The sequence below is a fragment of the Triticum dicoccoides genome, chromosome 5B (assembly GCF_002162155.2).
Source record: "Triticum dicoccoides isolate Atlit2015 ecotype Zavitan chromosome 5B, WEW_v2.0, whole genome shotgun sequence".
Classification (NCBI taxonomy): Eukaryota; Viridiplantae; Streptophyta; class Magnoliopsida; order Poales; family Poaceae; genus Triticum; species Triticum dicoccoides.
This window is the reverse complement of record NC_041389.1, coordinates 556,747,302-556,756,657: the sequence shown is the minus strand read 5'-3', so window position 1 is coordinate 556,756,657 and position 9,356 is coordinate 556,747,302. Positions and strand designations below refer to the sequence as shown.

The window sequence follows — 9,356 nt, the reverse complement described above, 5'->3', positions numbered from 1 at the left end:
CCACTTGGGGGCTTAGCTGTAGCCCAGTGCTCGCCTAAGTGTTTGAAATCCTACCGAGTGGAGAGCAGACCTCCCACTCGGGGGCTTAGCTGCAGCCCAGTGCTCGCCTAAGTTTCTGAAATCCTACCGAGTGGAGAGCAGACCTCCCACTCGGGGGCTTAGCTGCGGCCCAGTGCTCGCCTAAGTGTCTGAAATCCTACCGAGTGGAGGGCAAATCTCTCGCTCGGGGACTTAGCTGCAGCCCAGTGCCCGCCTAAGTGAATTGGGCGACAAGTCGATGGCAATAAGCGCTTCGCTTTAACCTGCAAAAGACGCCTCAAACCAAATGCAAACATATTCAGCGACGAACCCAAGTTTGGATAACACCTAGCAGAACCGAAAGTGCTCAGGCGCTAGGCCTGTTAAGGTTTGTTGGTTACAAAACTCACTCCGCATACCGAGGCAAATTTAAAGTATCAAGGTCAGAAGTTTTTTACCCCTCCTGTGGAGGGCTGGAAGGTGCCACAAACTCGTCCAGATAGATTCCATCTGCAATCCGAGTGGCAGCGGCAATGAAGGTCTCCATGAAGGATCTGAAATCATGCTTCTTGGTGTTGGCCACCCTGAGAGCCACCAGCTTGTCCTCTCATGCATCCTTGCAGTGAACGCGGACTAGAGATAGAGCAACATCCGCGCCACACCTGGCCGAAGACTTCTTCCACTCCTGCACTCGACTTGGGACCTCGTTCAGTCGAGTCATCAGAGACTCGAGGTCGTTCTGGAGTGTCTCTCTTGGCCAGAGTGTTGTGTCGATGCGGGAAGTTGCGACCTTCAGCCTTGCGAGATAATCGATGACAGCAGCAACACGATATTCAAGTCGGAGCACGTTCATGGCAACTTCATCTTTCACAGGAGAGTTGATGGGGTCCAGGTTCACTTCTAGTCGACCAGTCTCCTCTTCAAAGTTCTGACAAAATTCTGCAAGCACAACCACCGAGTCAAGACAAACAGTCAGAGGTTACAATTAAAATATTTGTTCGATACAAAGGATTACCTTCAAGCATGAGGAACAACTTCTTGGCGAGTCCACCCAGATAAGCCTCTAGATCATTCTTCTTTCTCTTCAACTCGCTGGCCTTGTCATTCAGGGTGGTCTTGTCGCTTTTCAGTCAAGTGACCTCCTGGTTGGCAGCATCAAGAGCAGCTTTCAGATTGGTGTTTTCTTCTTCAAGCTTAGTCACTGAAGCCAGCTTCTCATCCGCTAGCCTGGTCTTCTCTAAAGCAGTCTTTTGCATCTCAGCCAAGTCAAGCTCTTGTTTCTTCAGGGCGTCCCTCACTTTGCCTACAAAGTTACAGTGAGATCAGATTCAGAAACAAGTGAGAGGCAAAGGCAGTCGTCAAAGGCCTCACCAAGCATACCTTTAGCTTCCTCCTTCGCCTTCGTCAAGTTCTCTTGGGCCAGTTTCAGATCGAGCTCGAGCTGAATGTGTTTGTTCTCCAACTCAGTATAACGAGCCGCAAGGTCACAGGATTTCTACGAAGAATCAATCGACAGACGTCAAAGAAAATTCACTTCCGAGTGAGTAAGGAAAAATCATAGCGTTTCTAAGACTACGGTCGAATGCAAACATTCGACCATAGTCTCGGGGACTACACCCAGTGGGTGCACTCAGCGTGCCCCCACTAGTTTCATCAAGAGTCGACTAGTCGACCAACAAAAAAAAGAGGCAATGTTCTTTAGACTATAGTCGACTGCCAGCAGTCGACCACAGTCTCGGGGACTACACCCAGTGGGTGCACTCAGCGTGCCCCCACCGGTCTATGAATCTATTCGACCTTGTCGAGTAAAGAAAAACTCAAAGCATAAAGACTATGGTCGACTGCCAGCAGTCCACCATAGCCTTGGGGACTACACCCAGTGGGTGCACTCAGCGTGCCCCCACTAACCCGGAATTTTAATCGACACACACCCACTGGGTGTAGGACAGACTCTAGGAATTTCAGAAAGAAGAACAGGCAGTGACCGACTGACCTGAACATTAGTCTGGAGTGCCGAACTGGCGTCATAGGCTGCCTGGCTGGCTTGTCGAATTGCCTTCACTTGCTCCATCATGACCCCCGCCTGGCGTATCGCTTCTTTGGCAGCACTGGCTTGGTCTTCTGGAACGGGGTAGGTGGAGAAAAGCGAGGGTTGAGCAGCACTCGACGACGAAGGGCGAGCACTCGTCAACGGCACCGCGAAGGTTACGGTGGGTCGAGTGACATTGTCTCCCTCTACGACTAACGTCTCGGGTGCCGGCACATCCTGAGTCGCCTTGCCAGCCGATGTTTTCTTGCTTTTCCTCGGCCGTGGTGGTTCTTCGTCGTCGTCGTCAGGAAGGTCAATAACAATGTTAGATGAAACTGCAGAAAGAATCAAAATTAGAGACAATGAGTCAGTCGACTGAAAACGGCAACGCAGGAGTCATACCAGGGTTCGAGGTTGCAGCATCCTCCATCTCGTGGTCTTCGGCTCTCGCCGAAGTGTCGGAAGTAGCAGCGCTGCAGTTCCAAAAGTCAGTCGATTGGCCCATGAGTCGACCAAGAACAAGTTCATGAAACAGGGAAAGCTCAAAACTACCATTACCCTGAGATAGTGGGGATCACCATCTTCATCTTCGGCAAGACCTTTGCAGGCTTCGACGGTGCCACTCGAGATTGCTTCGGAGCCTTCTCAGTCGGCGCCGGAGAAGTGGTCCGAGGCGCTTGGTTGACTGAGAAGCGGTTGCGACCCCCTTAACCCGCTCAGTCGCTGGATCATGGGCAAGCTTCGAGCGTCTTTCCGAGCGGGGAGGTGCAACTTCCTCCTCTTCCTCCTCTTCTTCCTCCTCACCAGAGTCATCACCCTCGTCGTCGTCGTCAGCATCTGAATCCCACTCCTCCGGGCTTTCGCCCCCGCTTCCTTCCTCCTCCTCAGTCGGCGTCTGCGCCCCATTGGGCATCGAGTACAATTCAGTGGTGGCCTATCAGACAATAGAGCAAAACAAAGATCAATCGACCAATTCGCGGCAAAGCAGAATGGATAAAACAAAATTACACTCGGAGATAAGTGGCCATACCTTGTCCGACGTATAGGTACAGTCGAGTGGCGGGATTGTCCTCGCTCCACGAGGGTTGTCCTTGTTCCCTGTGATGGCGGTCACCCACCTCTCCAGCGTGGCGTCGTCGACTGCCTCTGGATGGACCCGAGTGGTGTCTTCGGTACCGCAGTACAACCACATCGGGTGGCCTCGATACTGGAGCGGTTGGATGCGCCGCCTAAGGAAGACTTCCAGAAGATCCATGCCCGTCACTCCGTCCCGAACGAGTTGGACCATGCGCTCCACCAACATTTTTACCTCGGCTTTCTCCTCAGGAAGCACCTTCAGAGAAGACGGTTTGACCACTCGGTCCATGGAGAACGGAGGGAGACCAGTCGACTGCCCCGGTGTCGACTCGTCTTGGCAGTAGAACCAAGTCGACTGCCACCCTCTGACCGACTCAGGAAGGGTCATGGCCGGGAAAGTGCTCTTATTCCTCAACTGAATCCCAAGACCCCCGCACATCTGAATAACCTTGGTCCTCTCATCACCCGGGCTCGCCTTTTTTACTATCTGCGACCGACAGGTGAATATGTGCTTGAAGAGACCCTAGTGCGGTCGACAACCCAGGAAGTTCTCGCACATGGACACAAAGGCAGCAAGATAGGCGATGGAATTGGGATTGAAATGGTGGAGTTGCGCCTCAAAGAAATTCAGAAACCCACGGAAGAACACACTCGGTGGCAGAGAAAAACCACGATCTACGTGAGTGGCTAAGAGAACGCGCTCACCCTCCTGCGGCTGCGGTTGACACTCGGACCTCGGGAGCCTCGCTGACCCGTGGGGGATCAGTCCCTCATCGGCCAGGTCGTCGAGGTCCTTCCCAGTGATGGTCGAGCGGATCCAATCCCCTTGGACCCAACCCTTCGGCAGGCGGGACCTCGACGAAGATCCGCCCCGACTGGACGGTCTCCCCTTCGCTTGCCCCGTCGCCGTCACCTTCTTCGCACGCTCTAGAACCGCCGTCTTCTCCTTCACCATTATCGTCGGCGAAGCGCTCGAGAGGTGGATAAGGCGGAGGTAGGAGCAGGCGCCGTGGGCGGAGGCAGAGAGGGAAGAGAGGAGAATGGGGAGGCACTGTTCAAAAACTCTCCCCTGACGCTTTATATAAGGGCGCTTCCGAGTGGCTGACGAGTGGGTCCGAGCAGATCTGTCACATCCCGAAATAGTCGCGCACGTACGATACGTGGCGAAAAAGGCGGCATGGAAATCGAGGCGTCCATGCCTTATCCCGCCCGATTGCCGCGGATCGCCCCGCTTCGCGCGTTTCCCAAATTTCAGATCCCGCAAAATCCGCTAACAGCAGATCAATCTGTCAGACGATATCCTTCCTGCGATCCGTCGCTCGGAAGTTCACCGGAGTTCAAAAGTTCACTCGACAAAAGATAAGAATGGATCAAGGCGACTGAAGTAAAAGTCGACGCCAGCGCCGAAAGAAGAATCGCCGATCCAAGATACGACACAATCAAAGTATAGTAAATAAGTCGGAGAAAATCGTCAACTCCTTCCTCACTCGAACCTCGATCCATTCGGGGGCTAATGATGAGGTTATGTACCTAGGGTAGGGTCATGGACCTATCTAGGATACCATGCCCAAGGACATTATCACACGAAGCTACCTTCCAGTCGACCAAAAGAAGCTCCACTCGACCAAGGGAGACTCCACTCGACCGGCTAGAAGACACTCGACCATGAAGACGCACCCGACTATCGGAAGTTCAGGATCTACTCTGCATCCAAACGGTCTGTAATTAAATAGTCTTAATGGTCATGATGACACTTTATGTAGGGCGTTACCAGTAACGCCCAGCCTTAATGTACTTTAACCCTCCTCTACGTGGGCTGGCTGGGGTCCTGGCGTCCTCTATATAAGCCACCCCCCTCCACTGGTAGAAAGGTTCGCACCCCTGTAACTCATATACACAGAGATCAGTCGACCGCCTCCGGCCTTCGAGACGTAGGGCTGTTACTTCCTCAGAGAAGGGCCTGAACTCGCTAAACACCCGTGTGTACAACTACTCCATAGCTAAGACCTTGTCTTTCCATACTTACCCCCCATTCTACTGTCAGACTTAGAACCACGACAGTCACCAATGAGGCCACCAACGCTCAACACCGGTGTGTATACATGCAACTCTTCCATGCATCTAGCAGGGCAGCGACTAGCACCCAGCACAAAGACGCGGCAGATCCAAGCGTGTCAGTCAAACTTACATTGCACAGTTGCACTGCAGTCTGACCTTGAACTGCAGACCCGCACTCTCCTTTGTTTGCTGCATCACCGAGATGAGATTAACAGCGGCCAGGTGATCGAGCAGCCAAACACCATGAGAGAAAAGCGGTGACACTATCCTTGAAAAATTGAACATGAGAAGCGCACGTCGACTGTCGACGAGACGGCGCGGGAAGCGCGATGATCCAGGGAAGTTACATGAAGTGTTGCCCCGGAGGTCGGAGGAATTGCGGGAGGCGGCGCAGACGACTGCTAGACGGTGAACGAGGCCTGGATTGGGTTGGCCGCGGGGGAACGTTTGGAAGCGAAAGATTGAGGCCGAGAGCATCTACAGGCGGGCATTCTAAATCCGTCTCAAACGTCCGGACAGATGACGCGATCATTGACCGGACATGAAAATTTGATCGAGACGTGTCCTCAAACAAGCCTCAAATGCTTGGACTGTCTGCGCCCCTCATATCCAGCTCAAATCCAGGGCGGATATGGAGCGCCCCGGGTGCGTCCGCCATGGTAGCCCGGTCCACACCGGCCCCACACCGTCACCACAAATATCCCCAATCGAAAACCCTACCTCGCTCCGCTCTCGTTTCGTCTCTTCTTCTCCTCCTCGGATTTCCCCGATTCGATTCAGTCAAACGACTCCGGCGACCCTGTTGAGTTCCGGCAGCCGCTCCGACTCTGACGTCAACATCGACGAGGTGCTGGCCCTCCGCATTGCCGTCGAGAGGTCCAAGGTGGACACGGAGGTCAGTTCCGGATCTGCCGCCTCACCTCTCCCCTGCCAGCGCAGCAAGGACGCCGGCGCAGGCCCCTCCTGGCCCACACGCAGCGCCACGAGGGCTGCACAGTCCGCGCCTCCCCCACACTATCCCCTGTCCTCGCCGGCTGCTGCTCCCCCACATGGGTAGCGGTGGGTACTTGTGCCCGCCCAGCGAGCGCGGCATGCACGCTGGAATCGGAGGCGCGCGCCGCCCGCCACGACAGGCAGCGAGCAAGGAAGAGGGACGCGGCGGAGAAATCTGTCCGACGCCCGCCACCGCAGGCAGCGGGCAAGGGAGAGGGACGCGGAGGAGTAATATGTCCGCCGTCGCCGCGGGTTTCCGGCGGAGCTCGACGGGGACGAGCGGTTCCCCACTTGGGTCTACTGCCGGTCGCTTACGACAGCGGAGACGGATGATCGGCAGCTCCGCTGGAAGAACGCCAAGGTGCTCCGGCTTGCCATCGAGCAGTTCGAGCGCGAGGCAGAGGAGAAAGCATTGGAGGCGGCTCGGCTGGCGGAGCTCAAACGGCAGCAGGACCGGGCCGTCCGGCGCCTCAAACGCCTCATCATCCTCTGCTCCTCCTCTGACGATAGTGACGACCACGGCGCCTCGTCCGACGACTCGGACGATCCTCCACCAGCCGCCGACGCCTACAGCTATGCTGGCGACCGAAAAGGGAAAGGGCCGGCGAGGAAGTGATGGAGATCCGCTCTCTTCACTTTAATTTTAAGTTTTTAGACGTAGTTTAAAGTTGTCCGTCATTTATGTGCATTATGTGAACTTTGGCGGTTTTTCGAAGATCCGTTGATGATCTTTTGATGAACGTATAGTGCATTTTTTGTCCATTTGATGATCTACGTAGTTTGATCAATGCTACATAGTTTAGTATGGATATAGGAGATCTGATATTAAATACACGAATGTAGATGCCACAATTTGTGAAGTGACCGATCAGTGCCCGGAGACACACCGTGTTTGAGGCTGTAGATGCTCTGAGGCAGGGAATCGGAGAGGAGAGCGAGAAAGCGGTCGGCCGCACCAACTATAGTGCTGGAGGCGTTGTCTCTATGTCGGAATAGATTCTCGGAAGGGAGAGAAACTGAGGAAGGATCTGCGGCAAGGAAGAGGGTAGCGTGCAAGGTCGCGTCCGTTCATGTGGGGCCATGTAAATCGATCAACACAATCGGCCCTGGGAGCTCCAATCTCAAGGAGTTATAGCGTATCTAAAGATAAGCGAGGATATGAAAAATGTAAGAAGAAGAGAAATTGAAGAGCATATTCAATCTCAAAAAGTGGCCATTGGCATTTTTTTGTGAAATATAGATGTTAATGACGATGAGATTCATGTCGGATAGTACTAATCAAGATGACTTAGATTTTTTCTTTTGGCATGAGTAGTTCTTCGAGAAATCCGCACTACCACAAATCCACAATGATTAATGAAAAATAGTCCAATTGGTTTTCCTTTGCACAACAAGCAAGCAATTATTAAAAGACAATTTATTGGATATCTTAGGAGAACCATTTATTGGATTTATTGTATCGGTAACATGACTGACTGTCGAAACCCTTCCCTTACATGTAATGGCTGAGGGCAACTGAAAACACACACTTTCAGAGCAAACACATTACGAAGATAAGAGGGGATTGACCACATGACCCATGAATAGGACCACACCAGAGATGTCTTCCCGGAGAAGGAAGAGGAAAGGGTGATTCGCGATGAAATCCATGACCGAGGGCGGCCTTGCCTGTTGCGGGACCATTTTAATAGTAGTTGATGCTGCAGCCTCACTTCCTTGTTCGTTCACTTCCACAAACGCTTGGTGGAAAACAGATGAGACACGAAGACCTTGTGGCATTAGGGAATCCACCATCTCCGAAAAATCCGCTTCATCGCCGAATGGAAGCTGGAGGCCCAAACATTTGAGCAAACCGGATGCTTCAATTCCAAATGATATCTTGAACTTGGGGAGCTTGAATTGCCTAAGTGCAACCCTCTGCCTTGGGATATGCCGCTCCAGGAAGTCTGGTTCAGCACTCAATTTTTCGGCCAAGCTTGAGAGACCACCCGGTGCTTCTGGAAGAAGGCTATACATGGAGAACTACCTATTGTCCCCACCTTGCTTGTAAGGAAGCTTAAGTACCTTCAACCCATCAGAAGACAAAAGGTATTGGTCATCCATGCTGGACATGAATGGTGTTTGAACTGAGCTTCCATCAAGAAGGTAGAAGTAGTCGTTTTTTGTTCCATATGAATCAAACTGCTCTGTCCAAGCTCCTTTGAAATAAAGGGCATTGGCAAGAACAAGTTTAGTGGTATTGTCAATAGATCCTGAGGGGAGAATGTCCTTGATGCGACCGCTCGTGACTTTCTCTACCCATGAGTTCACTTGAGTAGTAACTTCAGCGGCCTGGGCCATGGAAAAAATAAACAAAGGTCAATTATGTAATGAAAATAGTTTGACGGTACTGCTGTGCCACCAACCTTTGAACAAACCAATAGAAAATTCTTTCAAAGAACAAAATATAATAGTTGTGCTAAGAATGCAAAGCAGCATACTAGCGTTTTTATAAAGCATTTCTATAGTAAAATTTTCAAACACATAGTAAAATCAGCACATACAACGACGTATGATAGAAAAACAATTCATATGAGCATACAAATTTAAATGGTCATCACAACATCTCGAAGCACCACTATGCAATACCTTTTACAGAAATATTCCCAAAATTATAATCTTTAGCTGATTTTTTTGTACATCTTCTTACGCTGGAGACAAAGTTTCCAGGAAATACTCCCAAAATTATAATCTCACTTCGCTAAAGAGCGTAATTAAAGTATAAAACATCAGCAAATTCCCCAGCCTTCATCTCCTAGATAGCACGGTATGAGAATTACACTCCCAAAAGATTAGGTATGCTCAGAAAAGTAACAGACTAGTTATCTCCAATCACGCCGACTAACAGGATAAGCAAAATCATTCACAGTTCAAGGTCGCAGGTGTGAACTATGCTTACAAAGGTGAAGCTTCTAGTGTAAAAAACAGTGGTATACGATAACCACTAAATTAAAAATCTAGAATGTGTATAAGATTAATACAGACCTCTATATTACATCAGCAGAAAACAAACACTTTGAGTGAAGCAGTGGCATGCCAATATGTACAGGCGGCTGAAGTAGTTAGTTAAGCATGTCATTGTTTCTCTCAAATGTACATAATTGTGTCCGTTAAAAATTCTTTTACATTGTTTTTGTATTCT

General features: G+C 51.1%; 1 pseudogene; it reads right to left on the bottom strand.

The window, feature by feature from the left end:
* Nucleotides 1-7,577: 7,577 nt before the first annotated feature.
* Nucleotides 7,578-9,356, bottom strand: part of LOC119306133 — a 2,609-nt pseudogene continuing 830 nt past the window's right edge.